Source organism: Scyliorhinus canicula, chromosome 15, assembly GCF_902713615.1.
Source record: "Scyliorhinus canicula chromosome 15, sScyCan1.1, whole genome shotgun sequence".
NCBI lineage: Eukaryota > Metazoa > Chordata > Chondrichthyes > Carcharhiniformes > Scyliorhinidae > Scyliorhinus > Scyliorhinus canicula.
The window spans coordinates 140,301,502-140,317,894 of record NC_052160.1 but is presented as its reverse complement, the minus strand read 5'-3'; the positions used below and the strand labels follow the sequence as shown (position 1 = coordinate 140,317,894).

General features: G+C 45.6%; 1 long non-coding RNA gene across 1 annotated transcript in view; it reads left to right on the top strand.

Moving 5' to 3' along the window:
- The first annotated feature begins 15,418 nt into the window (after nt 1-15,418).
- The window catches only part of LOC119979028, a 44,195-nt gene continuing 43,220 nt past the window's right edge, over nt 15,419-16,393 (top strand). Inside the window, exon 1 of the long non-coding RNA XR_005463622.1 lies at nt 15,419-15,499. This is a non-coding gene — a long non-coding RNA (uncharacterized LOC119979028). The remainder of the gene's footprint in view (nt 15,500-16,393) is intronic.

Below are 16,393 nucleotides of genomic sequence, written 5' to 3'. Positions count from 1 at the left end.
CATACCAGGCTGTGATGCAGCCAGAAAGGATGCTATCTATGATGCATCTGTAAACGTTGGTAAGGGTTAATGCGGACATACCGAGTTTCATTGAGGATAGGCAGTGCCAGAAACAAGATCCTAAAACATAATGGGCGGGATTCTCCGAAATCGCGTTCAGCGAGGGGCGGAGAATCTGTTTTGGCGGCGGAATCGGGAGCAGTGTGGTTTTTCAATTCTCCGCCCCCTGAAAATTGGCGTACTCCTGTGAATATCCACCGCCTCAGGCCATTGCCTGATGCCTGACCCACGATGCTCTGTTGCCGACCGGCCGAATTCCCGACGGCGTGGCTTACGTGTCCTCATACCGTCCGGATCCTCGCATGGCGGCTGCAGACTCAGTCCTCGGTCGGCACAGTCAAGGGTTGGCAGATCGGTTGGTAGGGGGGCTTCATTCGGGACTGGGGACAATGTGCGCGGGCGGTCCGGATTGGGCGGGCGGCCGAAGGGGGGCACTACTTTGGCGGCCCAGGTCCACGTGCTGAGTCCGCCATGGAGCACGTTGTGGCCACTGGGGGCCGCCGCCGTGCGCATGCGCGACCTCTGAACCGGAAGTGCTGGGGGTCATATCGGCAGCTAGAGCTGAGAGATCCATGCCGGCTCCCTGATAGCCCCCAGCAAAATGGGAAATCAGTGGCCTTTTGATGCCAGTTCTCCTGGCAGAAAAGACCACAGTTTTCAAAATGTAGTCAGCAATTAGTCTCAAAATTGGAGAACCCAGCCCAGTGTTTCTCAGTTGGCCCAGTGTCCCTCATTCCTGGGCATGGTACAGATGGCTCTCCATTTCCGCTTTGAAACAGTAACATGTTGTCCAGGTTTTCGCAAGCCTCTCATATCAATATTACATACAGATACATAGAATTTACAGTGCAGAAGGTGGCCATTCGGCCCATCGAGTCTGCACCAGCTCCTGGAAAGAGCACCCTACCCAAGGTTAACACCTCCACCCTATCCCCATAACCCAGTAACCCCACCCAACACTAAGGGCAATTTTGGACACTCGGGGCAATTTAGCATGGCCAATCCATCTCACCTGCACATCTTTGGACTGTGGGAGGAAACCGGAGCACCCGGAGGAAACCCACGCACACAAGGGGAGGATGTGCAGACTCCGCACAGACAGTGACCCAAGCCGGAATCGAACCTGGGACCCTGGAGCTGTGAAGCGATTATACTATCCACAATGCTACCGTGGTAACGGTAATTAACATTTATTCGTTGCCACTGACGATGGAAGTGTTTGTTGGCTGGTGCAAACGGCTGACGTGAAGGCTGTAAACTGGATATTTCACTGCACGAAAATTAACAGATGCTTACATCAACAAAGCATTGGCCCAAACAAGTCAGTTTGTGCCTTTGCTGAAAGAGTCATTGAACTTTCGCAGTGTGGTTTCTATATTCTCTGCTGCATAATTGGAGGGTATGCACTAAGTACCTGATATTTTTTTAAGAGTGCTGAATTGTGTGGAAAAGGGAAACACATTTCTACATCCTGCACTTGGTGTTAATGAAGGTGCTTCCAGGGCACTTTTAGTTTCCTGGTTTCAACATTGAGCAAAGTTCCATCCAGATTGCTGTAATAATAACACTTCGATTGAGCGCTGCACAAGCACAAAATTTCCTTTTCCTTTACCAGCCAGTCCTTTGGCCCCTTTGAAGCTGCTTTGGTTTTGTTCTGCGGGAAATGCTGTGACACCTGCCTCAGATACACTGTAGTCTCACACAGCTCGCTATCACCCAAAAGTATTTTCCTCCTTCCTGGACCAGCCTGAGTGAGGTTTAGTACCAGCAAGTTTACTTTTGCAGCTGACAACCCAAAGGTCCCAGTTGGGACCACTAGAAGCGCCGCTCCCTGTCTGGACCGGTTTTTCAATGGCGGGTTTTTGAAGCCTAGCTGGGCAGGCCTGCATCCACTCGTGGGGACGCGTGTATTCTATGGGTCCCACCGGGAGATCGGTCAATGTGGCCCCAGGGTCTCGTGAGGGTTATCATAAGTTGCCTCTGGCTGTCTGGGACCAGTGTGTCGAAGTCAATGCCATGTCAGACTGAAGCAGGTTGAGAGCGGCTCAGAACCAAATAGGGTGGCATTACTGGAAGATGAGTGCTGTGAACATTTAAAGAGAGAAAGATTTTGCATTTATTTAGTGCCTTTCAACACCTCAGAATGTCCCAAAGCATCTTACAACCAATGAAGCACTTTTTGAAATGTACCGGTAGTAATGTAAGAAACACACCTTGTACATTGTGCACAATAAACACCCCAAAACACCAATGTGATAATGATCAGATGATCTGGTGGTTAATTAGATGCTGCGGGGGGGGCGGGGGGGGGGGGGGGGGGGGTGTGGTCCAGGACACCTTGGAGAACTTCACTGCTCTTCTTCAAAGTGGTGTCACGGGAGCTTTTAAGTTTATCAGTGAACACATTTAAGTTTAAGTTTAACATCTTATTCCAAAGGAACATAGGAACAGGTTTAGGACATTCAGCCCATCGAGCCTGCTCCGCTATTCAATACAATAATGGCTGATGAAACGCTACAAAGCCTTTAACGGCCACTATCCCCATAACCATTTACATTATTGTTAATCAGAAATCTATCAATTTCTACCTGAAATGTACACAATGACTGAGCTACCACAGCCTCTAGGATAGAGAATTCCAAAGATCCTCAACCTTCTGTATAGAGTGATTTCTCGGTCCTAAGTGACATCCCCCTTATTTTTGAATTGTGACCCCTGGTTCTAGACTCCCCAACCAAGAGAAACATCTTTGCCGCACTCCTCTATGGCAATGATATCCTTTCAGAGGTAAGGGGACCAAAACTGTACACAGCACCCCCTCCAGGTGCGGTCTAACCAAGCTTCTATACAACTGAAGCAAGACCTAACTACTCCAGTACCTCAAATAGGCTTGCTACATCTGACAATCTAGCACCTTCTCAGCACTGTACTGATGTGACTCCTCTGAGTATGAAAGTGAGAAGGCATAAATAACAAGCTCCTGGAGCTAAGTGTAAGTGCGATTAGCTTCCAGAGATTCTACTGGATGAAGCAACTAGATTTTACTGGACCAAAGGGTTCAGCCAGTACCATTACAACCTAATTGATTTATTTCCCGTTCCGATCCTTGTTATAAAGTTAACCAGCTTTTTTGAAATGTTAGACATGGCCAACAAGCCCCACTCCTGACAGTTGAATGCAAGATATCGGTCGACACTCTCGTGAGAGAGTGGGAGTGCTCCATTGTTGGAGGTGCCGAAAGTAGGGGTTCATTTAGCACAGTGGGCTAAATAGCTGGCTTGCAATGCAGAACAATGCCAGCAGCGCGGGTTCAATTCCCGTACTGGCCTCTCCAAACAGGCGCTGGAATGTGGCGACTAGGTGGCTTTTCACAGTAACTTCATTGAAGCCTACTTGTGACAATAAGCAAATATTAAATTATTAAATCTTTTTAGGTGAATGTAAAAGATCCGGTGGGCTTATTTTTTAGTCCTCTTTTGTGGTATGTGCATGTATCTGGTAAGGCCAGCGTTTGTTATTCGTCCCTAATTGCCCTTGAGAAGGTGGTGAGTCTCCAGTGCTGTCAATGTTGCAATGGAGGAAATGTGGCAGCCAGTTTTTACACAGAAAGCCCCCACAAACAGTAATCCTGTTTTGTGATGTTGAGTGAGGGGATCCACAACCTTCTGACTCAGACGCAAGCGTGCTACCAACTCATCTGCAGCTAGAAACAAACGGTCTAGAGGTTATCATATTGCTGCGTGCAAATTGGCTGCCGCATTTCCTAAATTACAGTGACTGCAGAGTAATGGGTTAATGTTTACGTTCATGAGACTGTGATGACATTAATGATGTTACTGTGATATGAGTAAGGAGGTAACCGAGAGGCCCCAAGTGAGCTCGGAGCAGAAAATCTGTGCCTTCGAACACCATGTGCTTACCCTGGGGTCTTTGTAAATAGTTAGTTAATAACAACATCAAAATAGTGGCTGCTATCCAAAAATACTTAATTGGCTCTCAAGCATTTTGCGACATGCTGCGGTTGTGAAAGATGCTATATAAATGCAAGTTCTTTCTTTCTTCCTATTGGTTCCCTGAAAGTACTACATCCCCTGCCTGCCCCAGTTACAGTTATCGTTTGAATTAAATACCTTCATGTAATATTTCCCATTCACCAACTGGGTAAATTACAACTGCAGTGTTTATTTACATTTAACTACAATGCAGAGGTTTGCAACTCTCCTGGCTGTGTGTCAGCGTCAAGGATCAAACCTTTAGGGCAGCACGGTGGCACAGTGGTTAGCACTGCTGCCTCACGACGCCGAGGTTCCAGGTTCGATTCCGGCTCTGGGTCACTGTCCGTGGGGAGTTGGCACATTCTCCCTGTGTTGGCGTGGGTTTCGCCCCCACAACCCAAAGATGTGCAGGGTAGGTGGATTGGCCACGCTAAATTGCCCCTTAATTGGAAAAAATTAATTGGGTATTCTAAATTAATGAAAAGAAAAGGATCGAACCTATACAGAAACCCGCGCTTGCTCGGGCGATGCCCTACCCTGGTCCCTGACTGGTTACCCGGGCAACGAGACCCTCTTGGCAGATCGCCCCTCAAAGGGGATAATCACAACACTTTAACAGAGACTTCTTTCAGTCAATTCTGTATTTTGCTATCCTGTGCTGAAGGTGATTCTTTTGTGACAGACCAAGAATACAGAATCACAAATATAAGGGTTTCATATTATTTTATGAATCTTTCCAATGGAGTGTCCGTGCTGATTGAGGATGCTCATAAACATTTCAATCTGCATTCCTATGATTTGCGAAGATGATCAAACACGAAGCCAGCTTTTGTGCAATGCCAGTGTTAGCCAAGAACTTATATTTCCCTGTGGCATAGTGAGGATTAAATGCTGTAACAAATGTCAAGTGGAAGGCAAAGACCTTGGAAGAGAAATCAGAGGCTGCACCGGTTGATACAGTAATAACCCAATTAATGCTGGTGATTGAATACCCTTTGGATCATGTTGAGTCAGAAATTATTTGACTTGTTTGGTGGTTTGCACTGTGTTGCTGAATAACTTCATGCAACAGTTATTGGAAAGCAGGCTGCAGTTCAAAGCGCACAACATACCCACTCGCAACATGCAAGAGACAAATTTGATTGCATTTTTTGAAGAGGTGATCAAGTGTGGATGAGGGCCAGTTGATATCGTTTAAATGGATTTCAGCAAAGCCTTTGACAAGGTCCCACATGGGAGACATATAAAGAAGGCAAATGCACGTGAGATTCAGGCTAACTAGTTAAGGGGGATTCAAAATTGGCTTGGTTGTAGGAAACAGAGGGTGATGATAGATGGCTGCTTTACTGATTGGAAACCAGAGTTCAGTAGCTTACCACAGGGATCCATGCTGGGCACCCTATTGTTTGTCATTTATATAAATGATGTAGATGGCTATGTAGGATCAGTAAGTTTGTGGATGATACAAAGATTGGCCGGGTGGTTAACAGTGAGGTTGAGTGTCTTGGGTTACAGGAAGATATCGACGGGATGGTCAAATGGGCAGATAAGTGTGAGGTGATACACTTTGGAAGGAGAAATTTAACAAGGACGTATTCAGTGAACGGCATGACACTGGGAAGTTCCCAAGAACAAAGGTACCTTGACATGTTTGTCCATAGATCTCTGAAGGCTGGTGGGCAGGTTAATAGGGTGTGAAGAAGGCATAAGGGACACTTGCCTTCATCTATCGAGGCATAGATTACAAAAACAGGGAGGTCATGTTGGAGTTGTATAGAGAACTTTGGTGAGGCCACAGCTGGAGTACTGTGTGCAATGCTGGTCGCCACATTATAGGAAGGATGTGATTGCACTGGAAGGGGTGCAGAGGCGATTCACCAGGATGTTGCCTGGGATGGAACATTTAAGTTGTGAAGAGAGGTTGGATAGGCTTGGGTTGTTTTCGCTGGAGCAGGGAAGACTGAGGGGTGACCCGATCGAGGTGCGCAATGTTACAAGGGGCATGGACAGGGTGGATAGGGAGCAGCTGTTCCCCTTAGTTGAAGGGTCACTCACGAGGGGAACACAAATTCAAGGTGAGGGGCAGGAGGTTTGGGGGGATTTTGGGAAAAACATTTTTACCCAGAGTGTGTTGACGGTCTGGAATGCACGGCCTGGGAGGGTGGTAGAGGCGGGTTGCCTCACATCCTTTAAAAAGTACCTGGATGAGAACTTGGCACATCATAACATTCAAGGCTGTGGGCCAAGTGCTGGCAAATGGGATTAGGTAGGCAGATCAGGTGTTTTTCATGTGTCAGTGCAGACTCGATGGGCTGAAGGGCCTCTTCTGTGCTGCATTTTCTGTGATTCTCAGAAGTGACATTCAAACAAGGTTGTCTCTATATCTGTTTAGTTTGAACGTTACAGGGAGAAAAATAATGGCTCTAGCTACTTGTCTTTAAAGTTTGCAGTGATGACTGCGATAATCAAACCACTATCATTTAAAGGGGCAGTTTATACTAAAAAGTACCTTGCTTGTGAAATCGTAATAGCATCACACACTGGGGACACAGTGATTTGTTTCAACGTAATCAGAACTTTCTTCAAAACTCCAAATGTCATCCTACACATTATTCATCCTAGTCGTATCCTTACTCTGTTTGAATTTCCAATTCTATCGGCATTTTCCAGAACTCCAAACCACCTCTTACTTCACTTAATCCACAGGTTTTTAGCCCCCAGATTGGGCATCGCCTAAACACCACTTGCTGATTTCCCTTATTTTCTTCTCCCTTGACTTTTTAAAATCATCTTTGTGACCTGCGTTATTAGCTACTGACCCTTTCTTTGGTTAACACCATCAATTAGGGAAAAAAATCCATTTCATTATTCAAAGTACGAAAAGATTCAACAAACGTTTTTGTATGGTTTTAATGGACTTCCTGTTTACTTTCGATTGCCACAAGCATTTACACTGCGGCTGTGTCTCATTGACAAAGAGCAAAGAGGGCTTTATGTAAGTAAATGGGATTAATATGGGATGTCATATCTCGAGGAGAATTATTGGACTAAAAGAAACAACAGAGCGGGAATAAGTCATTTAAATGAGGTGGGAAGCAACAAGGCGACAAAGAAGATGGAATGGAGTGGGGAGTGGAGAGTAATGTTGAAGCCAGCATAGATTCTGCTTTAAGAATATGTTGATGACATGTCTGTATATATTTATGTCTGCAATGAATGTGAGGGAAGAATGTTCCCCAATCTTTAAGTAAAACAGCTGCTTCAACCACTCTATCAAAATCAATTGCTTCACAGATGTTTTCTAAACATTTAATCCCTTCCCTCGGAAGTAACAGTGACACAAACATAAGTCAGGCCTTTCCTCCACTTTAGTCAGTTTAGCAACTTGAGGAAGCTGGCGAAAATTAAACATGAATTTTTTTTAACCATTTATAATAGTCTGCGAAAGCAGCACCTCGCTCCCAGGACAATCCTTGCTGGGAGGACCATTTCTGTCCAAGACCTGCTTTGGGCCGGCTTTAAAATAATAATAATCTTTATTGTCACAAGTAGGCTTACATTAACACTGCAATGAAGTTACTGTGAAAAGCCCCTAGTCACCACACTCCAGCGCCTGTTCGGGTACACTGAGAATTCAGAATATCCAATTCACCTAGCAGCACATCTTTCGGGACTTGTGGGAGAAAACTGGAGTACCCGGAAGAAACCCACGCAGTCACGGGGAGAACGTGCAGACTCCGCGCAGTGAACCAAGCCGGGAATCGAATCTGGGACTCTGGCGCTGTGAAGCAACAGTACTAACCACTATGATATCGATATCAGTACATAATGAGCCCTGGGCGGTTGGGCTCTGTCCCTTATCTGGGAAGCATGTACTCCATGAGTCACACGAGGCGATCAATAGCGGTTTCCTCGTGGTCCTCGTGGGGGTTATGACAGTTTGCATCAGACCAACATCAGGGTACCTGCATATTGACCAGAAACATGTTTTTGTCATTTTAACAAAGTTATTAAGCTATTTAAAACAAGGAGTGTAGATGTTTCCAGATTATTATTCCAATGTCCTGCCCCCAATTGATTGAGTAAAATGGTGGTTGACACACACTATTTATTTCTGTACTCCAGGCCTGATGGAGTGACAAACACACAGCATTCTTTACTTTTACTGCAAACTAAAGAACTGGACAATAGGAGAAACTGGAAACGTGAAAGAGAAAAATGAAGATGTGATTCTTTTCTAGAATCAAAGCCCTTGTATTGGGGTGAACACACAATGCATTTACCCCTCTGTTAAAGTTAATTAGAACAAAACTTTTGAAATATAAGTGTCAGCTGTGGCCCTGGGAGGTGGTGGCATCGTGGTATTGTCGCTGGATTAGTAAACCAGTGACCCAGGATAATGATTCTGGGTTCGAATCCTACCATGGCAGGTCTAATGATGACCAGGAAAACATTGTAGATTGTCGTGAGCAAAGAAAAGTTACAGCACAGGAACAGGCCCTTCGGCCCTCCAAGCCTGCGCCGATCCAGATCCTCTATCTAAAACTGTCGCCTATTTTCTAAGGACTTCTATCCCTCTGCTCCCTGCCCATTCATGTATCTGTCTCGATACATCTTAAATGACGCTATCGTGCCCGCCTCTACCACCTCCGCCGGCAAAGCGTTCCAGGCACCCACCACCCTCTGCGTAAAGACTTTCCACGCATATCTCCCTTAAACTTTTCCCCTCTCTCCTTGAACTCGTGACCCCTAGTAATTGAGTCCCCCACTCTGGGGAAAAAGCTTCTTGCTATCCACCCTGTCTATACCTCTCATGATTTTGTAGACATCAATGAGGTCCCCCCCTCAACCTCCGTCTTTCTAATGAAAATAATTCTCATCCACTTAACCTCACTTCATAGCTAGCGCCCTCCATACCAGGCAGCATCCTGCTGAACCTCCTCTGCACCTTCTCCAAAGCATCCACATCCTTTTGGTAATGTGGCGACCAGAACTGTACGCCGTATTTCAAATGTGGCCGAACCAAAGTCTTATACAACTGTAACATGGCCTGCCATCTGGTTCACCAATGTCCTTTAGGGAAGGAAGTCTGCCGCCCTTACCTTGTCTGGCCTACATGTGACTCCAGATCCACAGCAATATCGTTGACTCTTAAATGCCCTCTCAAAGGCAATTAGAGATGGGAAATAAATGCTGGTACAGCCGGCAACGCCCACATCCCATGACCGAATAAAAAGAAGTCACAATAAGATGGATTCAAGTCCCAGTCCAAGACGTGAACACAGATATCTAGGCTCATGCTGCAGTGCAGTTCTGAGGAAGTGCTGCATTGCAGGAGGTGTTTTCCCTTGTGCAGGAACCTAGAACCAAGGCGCCACCGTTTCTAAATAAAGTATCCCTCATTTAAGACAGAGAAGACATCTCAGAGATGTTAATCCTTAGAATTCTCTTTCACAGAGAACAGTGGAAGCTGGGTCATTGGATATATTTAAAGCTGACTTAGACAGATTTTTGATTTACAAGGGAGTTAAAGATAATGGGGGCCGTGCGGTGGAGACAGGTAGGGAAGTGGAGATCAGCCATGATCTTATTGAACGGTGGAGCAGGCTCGAGGGGCCGAATGGTCCACGTCTGCTTCTATTTCTTATGTTCTTCACTGGCTGTGAAGCAATTTAGGGCTTCACAAGGTCACAGAAGCTGCTATATAAATGCAAATCTTTCTTTTCACTACATTGGAGCACTTTTTGAATCAAACGCTATTCTGTTTGCATCTAATTTTATGTGAGGAAATATGTTTGGAGAATCATTTTACTGGAACTCTGGGGGTCAAGTAGGACTGTTTATAAAATGGGTTTGCATTGTTGTGCTGGGGAATCTACGCATTACGGAACTGACAGAGAGAGGAAAAGCTGAGTCCAAGGATTTTCTGAAGTGTCTGCAGGAGCCTCCGCTGAGAGGGTTAGCGACGTGCAAAACAGAGTGACTGGTAATTAGGCAATCACTCACGCATTAATGTAACATTAGATTCTATATGGCAGGGTTATACGGAACCTAATCTGAATTAATTTGAAATGAATTGAATTCTCGCCTTGCAAGTCCGATAGATATTTATCATCTGCAAAACGACACCATTCAATTTGTTGTCATAAATAAAGAATGTCAGATGTAGCTTAGGCAGAAGGGGAGATAGAGAGAGCTGGGCAATAGTCTGATCCCCAGGAATTTTCTCACATTTTATTACTTGCCTGGGCTGTAAGATAGAATTTGTTCTTAAAGGGGGTAAAATTGAGCTTGCGGAAGAGATGTCAAAAGCGGTGCTAAGTGAATCGGCCGCCTGGTTTGTAAAGTCGCCATAGACCCAGGTGACCTTAGGCTGCTTTCCTGGTGGTGAGTTAACCTATGGATCGCCACACCTCGGGCGAGGGGGGAGGTTGAGAAGGTGGGGCCTCCATGGATAACCTCAGTCAGTACGGGAATTGAACCCGCGCTGCTGGCCTCGCTCTGCATCACGAACCAGCTGTCCAGTCAACTGAGCTAAACCTGCCCCCCCCCCCCCCCCCCCCCCACGGGCCTGCCGTCGGGCAATGTTTAATAGGGGCTCCTGGATTTACTATCACCCAAAAGCGACTTCTTTGCGTGTAGACTTACACCATCACTGTCAGCAGGCTTTTCAACTTTGGAAGCTTCATAGTCAAGTTCGGACCTAACATATCGCAACGTCCACCCACAAAAAAAACATTTCCAGGAGGAGGGATCGGGCAGCTACCAGCAGTGGAACCGTTTTCTCTCTCTGATCCAGAGACATTAAGCCACTGTTACACCAGCCGAGATTGTTAGGAACCCAATTTCTCCTCAATGATGCAGAATGATGTGTCAGCTGAGAACACTTGGCGTGTGGCTGTCGCTCACGAGACCCAATTTACACTGTCGCTCAACTATTGATTTTCTTCCATGGCACGATTCTGCAAACAGATGTTCAGCCCCTGGATAATGTGTGTGTGTGTGGGCACACTTCAGAGAAAATAATGCCATAATTCATTACCAACACAACACATCCTTCAAATAAACCCACAATAGGAGGAGAAAAAATATCTTGATGCAGCATTCTAAATGTAGTCCAACTGAGTATATTAGCACATAATGGTATACTTTGATTTATATCGAAAGAGCCCTGTTAAAATAACCAAATACCCTACTTGTTTAGGCTATGGTTTTTGGCAATGGTCATGATTCTGTCAGGAAAACCCAGGAAATATTTTTCCGTTAGTAATAATCTTGCCACATTTTGGAGATGGTTGGTTCACATTTGAAGCAACAGAGACTGAGTGACTGTGTGAATCTAAACTGTGGGTTGGAGATGGTAATAAGCCCAGAAATACTTCAAGCAGATCTTTACATTAGAAAGGATGTTTATAGAACAGGAGTCAATTCGAATGGGGTTTTCTGGTTAAAAGTATAAGCTATGAAGGGTGGAAAGGAAAGGTGTCACGGGTAAAGTATGGACCGAAGGAATTTACTTTTCTTTTAAATTCTAAAAGTTAAAGTAAAAGAACGAACTTAATCGATTGTGGGAGAGGGCATTGCTTAAGAAACTGGGTGAGGCAATGGAGAGATCAAATGGAGAGAATGGATTTAAGGAGATACTGAAACTCGTGGGGGTCACAGCAGGAATAGCTGGTCAACTCTGAACAAGCAGTGGAAACAAAGCCAGATCTGAAAAGACAACTTCAGAAGGCATTGCACGAGAATTTTTTTTTTCTTTCTTCTTTTAAAAAAAATTTAGAGTACCCAATTATTTTTTCCAATTAAGGGGCAATTTAGCGTGGCCAATCCACCTAACCTGCACATCTTTTGGGTTAGAACATAGAACAGTACAGCACAGAACAGGCCCTTCGGCCCTCGATGTTGTGCCGAGCAATGATCACCCTGCTTAAACCCACGTAACCCGTAAACCCGTAACCCAACCCATTAACCTTACACTACGGGCAATTTAGCATGGCCAATCCTTGTGGGGGAAAAACCCACGCAGACACGGGGATAATGTGCAAACTCCACAGGGACAGTGATCCAGGGTCGGGATTGTTTGGAACTCTTTTAACATATTGGTAACATTGTTGCGTTTAAGTATCATTCTATTTTATTTTATATTTTCCCTCTTGTCTGATAAACATTTACTTCACTATAAAATCATCACAAATAGTCGGGGACATCATTTCTGAATTTGTAACTAGTGGGGTGCACAGGCTGGGGCCACAATTATTTACAATACATATGAATGATTTGGACGAGGGACATGAATGTACTATTGCCAAGTTTGCAGATGACACAAAAATAGAAGACAAGCGGTGAGGATGACACAAAGGTTCTACAGAGGGATAAAGGCAGGTTAAGTGAGTGTGCAGATGGAACATAATGATGTGGACTTTGATGTGATCAATGTTTGCAAACACTGGGGTTTTACCACTTTGGCCACTGAACCGTGAAGAGAGATGAACAAATCAAAGCTGCAGATGGTTTGTGGAAGCTGTCAATCACAGACAACTACTAGAAAGCTGTGGATGGTTTGCAGTGGATGGATTTGTGGTAACCAAATGCAGGTCACAGCTGCTCTCCTTCCAGGATAGGGCATGTGGAGCTGCAAGGTAAGTGTTGCAGCTGTAATTCTTCTCACTGCCTCTGTCTGGACGGCTCTCTAGCTCTCTATTCCACACCATGGATAAATTTGCACGGTGTGGAACACTGAATTGCTTAGCGGTTTGCGCTCCCAGGGGGAATCATAAACTGGTTATAATTCAGCTCCGGCAGGAGAACAGAGTCTCCCGACAGAAAATCCTGACTGATAAATCTTAAATCCCAAGAACAGTCTTGTTAGCATCTTTGTGGTGGACCGTCCACATCTTTAAAGGAGTTTCCGAAGCACCTGTTCCAATCTACCAGAGGATACCAGAGCACGACCCAGTACCTCCTGGGCTGAAAGTGATCAGCACCTCACTTTTGGTGCTGTTCCAAAAGGAATACATTTCTCAATTTTGTTACGATAGGGAGATGCTAGGAAATTGGATCAAAGGTATAACGGGCAATTTAGGGGTTAACAGACTGAGGGTAAAAAGTGCTAGCACCGAGTCAGAGGTGTACACTCACACCAGGCCTGAGTTGCATAGTCCCATTCAGATTTAGACTCGTTAAAGAGAATAAACAGGATACCCTTGTTCAGCCGGGGTGATTCACTTAAGATCCATTGTCCCCTTGGACACTCTGATCTGACCATCATTAGCCCAATATACATTCTGATGGCATCATTTGTCCATTAATTGGAGGTTAATTGCATCTTCATGGCATGGCCCTGTTCTTTTGTGTAAACGGGAGTGGCCTTCTTCTGCACTGTAGTGATTCTATGTTTAGTGATCTTTATTGAATTCAAATTTCACAATTTTCAATGATGGGGTTTGAACCACATCCTCAGAGCATTAACATGAGTCTCTGGATTACTAGGCCAGTGACAATACACCACTGCCTCCCTGCCTCATTAGCGTGTTGGGGTCAGAGAAACGTTAGGACAAAAGACACAATTTTCATCTTGGTATCAACATGGGTCACAATGACCAAATTTGCATCTATGTAGCACTTTTTGTGACCTTTTGTGACATCACAATGTCCCAAACTGCTTCACTGCCAATGATGTGCTTCTCTACTGTAGTCACTGTTGTAACATTGGGCAATGTGACAGCCAATGTGCACAGCAAGATCCCAGAAATACCAAGGTAATGAATGATCAGATAATCTGTTTTTAGTTTGAGGGTTGAGTGTAGTTTGAGGGCTGAGTGTTGGCCAGGATTCCAGGAAACCGTCTCAACTTCTCTTTGACTAGTTCCACAGGATTGTCAGAGCCACGTCAGAGAATGGAGGGGCTTGAGTTTGATCTCTTAAGTGAAAGGCAGCACCTCTGATGGTTGAATGTGCTGTCAAAACCTCACTCAAGTGCCATGTGCTTAAATCTATGGCATGGGGCTTGAACCCACAACATCCTGGTTTAAGAGCTGACGTAGAGACACCTGAGCCAAGGGTGACACCTAATTTCTTGCTGTAATTCAAGTGAAATTTCTTCTTTCTAATAATTCTCCAGCTGGAGATATAACCTGGTGTGATATCTGTCTTGACTGCATTGTTTATTTGACAGAATTTCTTAATAATCTTTAGTGTCACAAGTAGGTTTACATTAACACTGCACTGAAGCTACTGTGAAAATCCCCTAGTCACCACATTCCGGCGCCTGTTCGGGTACACTGAGGGACAATTCAGAATGTCCAATTCACCTAACAAGCACGTCTTTCGGGACTTGTGGGAGGAAACCGGAGCACCCGGAGGAAACCCACGCTGACACGGGGAGAACGTGCAGACTTTGCAGACAGTGACCCAAACCGGGAATCGAACCCGGGTACCTGGCGCTGTGAAGCTACAGTGCTAACCACTGTGCTACCCTGCCATCCATGAGACTTTGAGACAAAGGCTGAGTGAGGAATAAACATCAGCTCAGCCCAACCTCCCATTCACCGAAAGATCACTTTATCTGAGAGCTCAGTGGATAGCACCTCAGCCGTCGCCAGTCAGCATCCCCCCCGCCCCCCCCCCAATGCCACACCCTGCAGGTTTCAGTGAACCCCCACAAAGAAATTGCAAGAATAGAGTCATGATTACAAATGCGTGACAGATTGGGAACCAAATAAGCACAAAGGAGCTGTTTTTCATTCTTAAACGGGATTCTGAAATTAGGTAACATTATTAGAGCAAAGGGAGGGCAGCACGGTGGCGCAGTGGGTTAGCCCTACTGCCTCACGGCGCGGAGGTCGCAGGCTCTGGGTCACTGTCTGTGTGGAGTTTGCACATTCTTTCCTGCTTGTGTGGGTTTTGCCCCCACAGTCCAAAGATGTGCAGGCTAGGTGGATTGGCCACGCTTAATTGCCCCTTAATTGGAAAAAGTGAATTGGATGCACTAAATTAAAAAAAAATTAAGAGTATAGTGAACGAGCTTCACGCCAAACAGGGACTGCCGGGCAGGTCACTAACCCTTTTCCCTACAGACTCCGATTTTGACAAAAGGTTGCGGTTCCCTCTATATCCCAGCTTCACCGCGGGGGGGGGGGGGGCTGCAGAGATTCACTTTACTTGTCCCTTCCAATTTTGACCGGCGTGACAAGATCCTTCTGCTATTTGGTTCTGTCATTTGATCCTCCTGTCAAGGTGCACTGTGTGAACTGATGGCCATCATATGCAGTTTCCAGACACTTGCAGACATAATGCACGCTAAATAATTAATGCAAGATGAAATGTGCAGGATTCTTTTATCTGGTGCATATTCAAATCTCAGGTCATGAAGATGAGAGAGTCGATGGACGGCCAGAGGGGTGAATGATAAACAATGTGTTTGCAGTCCCAACTGCTGACAGGTCAGTATGCACAGATGTGCTTGTAAACTCGCAGGACTCGCCGTGCGTGACTGAAATTCACCTCTTGTTGTGAAAAATGCAGTGACAACACAGAGTCCATTGATGATATAGCTTGGTGGCATGTGGCATCAAAGGTGAGATGTTGGGCAGCACGGTGGCGCAGTGGGTTAGCCCTGCTGCCTCACGGCGCCGAGGACCCAGGTTCGATCCCGGCCCCGGGTCACTGCCCGTGTGGAGTTTGCACATTCTCCCCGTGTCTGCGTGGGTTTCGCCCCCACAACCCAAAGATGTGCAGGGTAGGTGGGTTGGACACACTAAATTGCCCCTTAATTGGAAAAAATTAATTGGGTGGTACTCTAAATTTATTTTAAAAAATAGGTGAGATGTTACCATTATCATCAGAAATCTGACAATGGACATGTAAAATGACAGTGAGATACTGTATTGCATGCTTCTGGAGGAGCAGGGCTAGAAACATTCTTATTGCCACATTTAACAGAGCATGTACAGCCACCAGAAGTTGCTGTCCAATTGATCCTCACTGTTATTAACCACAAAACCTGGGCCATTATCGAGTTATTCGTATGTTCAATTGCGAGGTGATCAACAAGGCAGTTTTAAAATACAACAGATGTTTACTCAACTCGGAAGACCTACATGAACAGGACAGTACAACTATTACACAGGTCTTGTTCCCTCGATGCAGGCTAAGACCCAAAATCCAGATCTGCACGTAAACACCCGATAGGCTAACGCTCGCGCGTGCTCTGTCTTCATAGGCTCAGGGCCTGTCATGCGGCCCACGGAGTATCAGCCCTTAAAGGGGACATGCGACCACATTGCTCCCCCCTTCAGTTCTCTTGCAGATCCCCGAAATGCAAAGCAGAAAGAACC